The following is a 6232-nucleotide window of genomic DNA, read 5'->3' as shown; positions in this document are numbered from 1 at the left end:
ACGGTGCACAATGATACATGTACAACACGTTACACTGCTTTTGACACTGCGGTGCACAATGATACCTGTACAACACGTTACACTGCTTTTGACAGGCTTGTGGATTCAGGACAAAGTTTATGGATAGCAACTTCTTGAGTACATTTTCACAACGTTTCGGGGCTTATCCTAGCCCCCTCATCAGGCTGAGCTGAACTGAACAGTAAGGCTTATACTGTTTACTCTGCCCATGACCTAACACTGCTTATGACGTCACAATGATAACGTTATGACGTTATAACAACGTAATACTAGTAGCTAACAGGAATACTATGACAACATAATAGAATTAGTAGTGAATGGTTACAACTAACATGACTCTTAGAATGAATACATCTTATTTTGAATATATAGTAGTGTTGTTGGATTACATTAGAAATGACAGATCCTTAGTATACCAAATTGTAAGTTTGGACATGTACAGAGAGTTTTTGATAAAGGTATTGCATGTATAGCATGTAAAGTAATACTATTAACAGTACATAGAAGTTATGGTTCCTCCATGGGTGCCCTTGTCGGTCTTTTTACTACGATTTTTTGGTGATGCACCAGGCACTAGGGAGGTAAACCTCCAGATCTCTGTTAATCTCCGGTACTAATCGTCTAATGAAGATTGTCTCAAGCCGTTTTCTTTTCCGCCAATTATTGACACTGGACGCCAAGATTTGAGAGTGTTGCAGCTGATAGAGTGATTTTGATTTCGCACAAAACTTCAGTTGAAAAATCGGACCTTAAATCTGCCCCCTCATTGTTACATGGGTGTCGATAAAGAGATCCTATCAAGTCAATATTAGTATTGACTTGAGCATTGGTTAAACACCCTTATTACTTTAGCGTGTTTAAACTCCTCTTTGCCCTACAACGTCAGGACGACTTCCAGTTCGTCATCCACAACGACTCTGGCCTGCCACAGCTACCACAAATACCCCGAGGACGTCAGACCTCTTAAGACATGGGGGTGAGATTAATATGATGTAGGTTACTATTCATTATTAAATACACATTTTATCATTTGACATGTACAGTAAAATTCTAACATTCCTTTATAACGATGGGCGGTGAATTGTCCTGGTGATTAGGGGCCGTTCATAATTTATGGCATAAGATGATTATTATGATTTTTATGGAGAATCATGTACAATGACACACATATGTCTACAACAAATAATACTCTCCTTGGAGAAACCGGTATACGTCCTATTCATGCACAGACCCCTAAATGTTCTATGGTGGATGGGTTAAGGTCCTCGCCGTGCCGACCCGTCAAGGTCCCGGAGTAGAATTAGCCTTGAGCAACCCATGCTTGCCATAAAAGGCGAGTATGCTTGTCGTAAGAGGCGACTAACAGGATCGAGTGGTCAGGCTGGTTGACTTGGTTGACACATGTGGCGCCATGTAGCAGGAATATTGCTGAGTACGGCGTAAACTAAACTCACTCACCACTCACTCCTCACCGTGCCCCCTTTATAATTTTCAAAATGGTATGTAATCTGGACATAGAGTCAAGCATCGAGGGCCATACCTTATATAGGGCTGCGATGCTAAACGACAAAAAAGATCCAATCAAGTAATTACGTGTATAACGTCAAACTTTATCAATTGGACAGACGTTTGCATATCAACTCAAGTACTAGTGGGTGTTTCAAGGGTGTGTGTGTGTGCTCGAAAAGGATAACGATGACACTCCAAAATCCAATAACGACCATCAATAATGGACACTCCTCCTAGACTGTAAAATTACGTTCAAGATGCAATAATTCAATAATAAGACTGCTATATCATACTGTACTTGGTCCGATTTGAATCGATGATGTTTACGTTGTACACACTGGAAGAATCGCTATAGCCGTTTTCCACTCGACATTGTGGTTGGGCTTAGGTTATGTAACGTCATCGCCAAATAAACGTAAAATGGGTGGCATATGCATGGTGGAATGAATAGAGATATGCATGCATTAGGAACGCTAATTCACGTTTCTGTTCGTGATGTTGACGTAGTACAGACGGCAAACAGAACTGTCGTTGTCGTTCCGGTCGAAGTTGACGTCAACGTCATCGAGATGTATAACCGAAATTTGTACAGGTAAACGATATGTAGGTGGTGAAAAACTAAAACGTTTTCCGGTATATCACATGTAGCTTGTTATGCATGTTTTAATTTTATTATTCTTCATTTAATATACGTTGTCACATGATGGCAGTTGGGTAGGTTCGCTGTGCTTGAGACACTGAATAAAATTACTATGATTTCAACTTGAAAGAACCCACGAATCCGTTGGTATATGACCAGATGGTGGCCACTTAAAACACCTGGTTGCGGGCATAGCAATGTGCAGTAAACTATGTGTCCCAGTGCACCCAGCTCTGGAGCGGGTACCTCGTAGGATAAGAGAGCCACAATAAACACGGTGCGGCTAGTGCAAGCAACAGTTTGTATACTCCCCAGGGAGTTGAGGTTGATAATACGAAGTGACGCTGAGACTGACATTCAATGATCTAGGGAAACATATACCAGCGCCTTGAGCAAGCAACAGTTGCATGGACATATACGCTATATAAATATCCTGCAATAAATAATAATAAATAATACCTTACTATTTAAAAGCATTGCAATCGTAACTCTTTAGCACTGGTTACAACACACTTGACAATGATGGTGACTACTTTTCCGTAAATGAAATTAATCAATTGTTTTTACAAAAGCAGCCCAAAACATACTCACTCAATCACTCGAACGTTTTACTGGAAAAGTCCCATAACTGATGGTATTCTAAGTTGTCCACTGGTCACGAAGAGGATGTACCCTCGATGTTTGTACATGTTCCCCTCGCCCTTCGGGGGAACAATGAGCAAGGTTTTTACCTTACCGAACACCACAATGTTAATTTTGAAATGTTTGAGGCTCGGGTACAAACGTTTTGTGGCCATCGCTAGATTTCGCAAACAAAAAAAAAACACATTTAGTGTTATCCCCCTCCCAGCGATTTGCATTCGCAACACGTAGGTAATTTCCGTACATGTATCATCCGTGATTCAGTGTTATTCGAGATAATGAATTATTACCAAGAAGTACCAAATGAGTGGGATACATTGAAAATAATAGCAGAGCGCTCTGCCAATCAGAAAATGGCATTTTTGTGTGGGGTTAGATAAAACGTAATAGATCTAAGCTTCTCCTTTCGGTTAAAGATTATGTGTGCAACTTTATGTCACAATATATTACTTGGACACATGTGTGACGTGTATATTACGGAAATACCGGTGTTAATGTTATGGCACCCTTTCTGTATAATCACGTTTTGAAATATGTCTAATATCTCTTTAAAAGTGATTCAAACACTATTATCGGCTGTATTTTGCAAAACTTTCACAATGACCCAAGTCTTCGGCAGTTACGGCTTATGTGGGATTAAACAGTCAGGAAGCAAAACACAAACAGTTTATCATCTTTTCAGACTCATGTCCTTGTCTTCAGACAATTAAAAATGAATCAATGAAACATCCACATTGAATCGAAATTCTTGAATTATTCAACCATGTTACAACGGGCCAATGCGACATCTACTTTTGTTGATCACGCAGTCATATTCGTAATTATTATTGGGAACGTTAATGACTGGTGCTGATTCTAAAGCAGGACTCAATTAATCTGGGACACCACTTCTGATACCATGCAGCGACTACAAAGCTCTTTTCAAATATTTCGTCCGCTATTTAATTCTGAAGAACAATGGAAGAAGTGGATTACCCAATTAGCTGTCCATCAATTAAACCAAGGATTAACATACCTACTTGAAGACGCCATTATGCAACGATATCGTAGCTAGTCTCACAAACAATTATTAAAATGTGAATATACTCCATTGTATATCCCTTATGATGGAACAATAACAGTCAAGCATGTCTGCATTGAGGACACTTATGATATCTGAATGTAGAAATGTGTATGTAAAATATCACATATCTTCAATGTGATGAAAAGACGCTGTAACCTCCAGGTTTCCTCCACTTACCCTGAAGTGTGTATGGTTGTTTATAATTTTGGATTAATTTGCCGGTTTGTTAGGTTCTGTAATTGTATTCCTTTTTTCTTTTGAAGTTATGAAGTTTTAATTATCGACGACATAATAGATAGGATGATACGGTACACAATCAACTCTTTACTGTGGTGCCCTAACTACATTTTAACCATATTGTAATATGACATGATATGATGCAGGGTATCTGTCATTTTTGTCTTCATACATATTCCGTTGGGATGTTTTAATGTGAAGTTTACAAGATATACAGCATTCCCACAGACAATCATGTCCACGTTGCTACATTTCTACTCCTGCATGAACACATGATTTGTTGCAGTCCATTACAAGCGGTAAATATATTGGATATCATTAGTCATAAATCCCTGCAACTTTCAGGTGACGGGATGCATGACTTGCAGACTAAGGTCTTCACAGATGACCCCATCCAGAACCAACTGGTTCCCTCACAACTGTGTGTCATGTATGACGCGCCAATGCCTGCTGGTGCAACAGAAAATATATCATGTTCTTGTGCTGCCCAGGGGCGTTATGTCAGAATCCAGCGTCTACACAGACGGTCGGAGAGTGACCGACTAACACTGTGTGGAGTTGACGTGTTTGAGAGTGTAAACAGCGTACCACGGTGATAAGGTTTATCTACGCCCTTTAACTATGCAACCTGCTCAAACATACTTTCAACAAGGGTCCGAAACATAAATTGGGTTCTGGTTTCAGCATTGATTGTGTACGTTTCTGAACAGTGTATTTCATTCAGACACTGATCGCGGATTGTCTGTTTTAGAATTGTATTTCATATTTTGGCTGAATACCACTCTTATGAAAATGTCCAACAGCTGAGCTTTTCAGTTTGCCCATCGTTTTGTTGTCACATCTGGGTATTACGTTCCTTCTCATATTCTTAAACTCTCCACTTAGTAGTGTTTGTGTGCCTACTTTCTTCTCCTCATTGAATAACTCAACCTCAAAGAACGACTTGGGGAATATTCCTTTCTTATTTGTGTAAGTTCTAGGACCTGCAGAGATACTTGTGGATTTTGATGAGGTCACGAATGTTGTTCATCCCATTTAATCACAAACATGTTCGGTTGGTCAGTAGATCTTACAGACCATAATAATATGTTAACATTTTTCAGTCAGACAATGCTGTACAACACTGCCAACATGTGTTCTGGAACATCCCCACCAGGGTTGTTTCTGTTGGGAAGTGTGAAAATGCTCGTTCGCAGTGTCAAATCTCCTTACAAACAATATCATACAACTGCAAAACTGCAAACAAATATATACTCATGATATAGTCACAATCGAGATTTCCTATCGGTGTGGAAAGAGGTTTGTCGGTTCTATTTAAACTTCTAATGATTCACACTGATTAGAGTCCATGCGTCTGTTATTCTCCAGCTTATGATGCTACATTCCCGTACGTGACCTAACGTTAGAGAATTTAGTGTAAGGTTAAAGCAATTTTCCCACAGATGTTTGCTATTCCTGCAAAATAAAAGTTGCATTGACTCTACCTATACTTGTCATGAGAAGGGAATTAAGGAATTCGGTCAAACTCGGTTATTCAGTTCATTACAAATCATCGGTGTGTCTGGCTCAGCCTTGGCAAGTTTGTGTATGCCGTCGTGAACTGAGATTACTGCTTAACACTATAGTGGAAGCTACTAAATTCCCATACCCGGTAAAACTAAGGTATTTCGTCTTTGTGAAATCTATTTTCAAACGTATTTGATGATCTCTTTCTTTAACTGTCTTCCGCAACAAACTTCAGCGTGGGTGAGAACCAGGTATGTCGGGGATGTTGTCCTAGTTGGTGTCACATCTGCAGCTGAGTGCAGCACCCATTGCAGTTACAACAGATTCTGCATCTTCTTCAACTACAACTGCAACGCCCATGTCTGCGAGGTTAGAATGTGGTCTGCCAATGTGTCAAGCTCTAGTGACTGGTCCTACTTCTCACAACGCCTATGTCCTTGACAAAAGGACTGGAAGATGTTCCATAACATTTATGGAATTCAGTGTAGAATACCTTACGATGCTTCTGACTAGCTTGTTGCCTTTGCAATTTGTGATTTTAAAATAAGAGACATTCCTTCCCCAATCGGGACGACATAGTATTGATTGGTCATTATTTCAGATTTTCCGAAACC

Source organism: Haliotis asinina, chromosome 1, assembly GCF_037392515.1.
Source record: "Haliotis asinina isolate JCU_RB_2024 chromosome 1, JCU_Hal_asi_v2, whole genome shotgun sequence".
Taxonomy (NCBI): domain Eukaryota; kingdom Metazoa; phylum Mollusca; class Gastropoda; order Lepetellida; family Haliotidae; genus Haliotis; species Haliotis asinina.
This window is presented reverse-complemented; position numbering follows the sequence as displayed.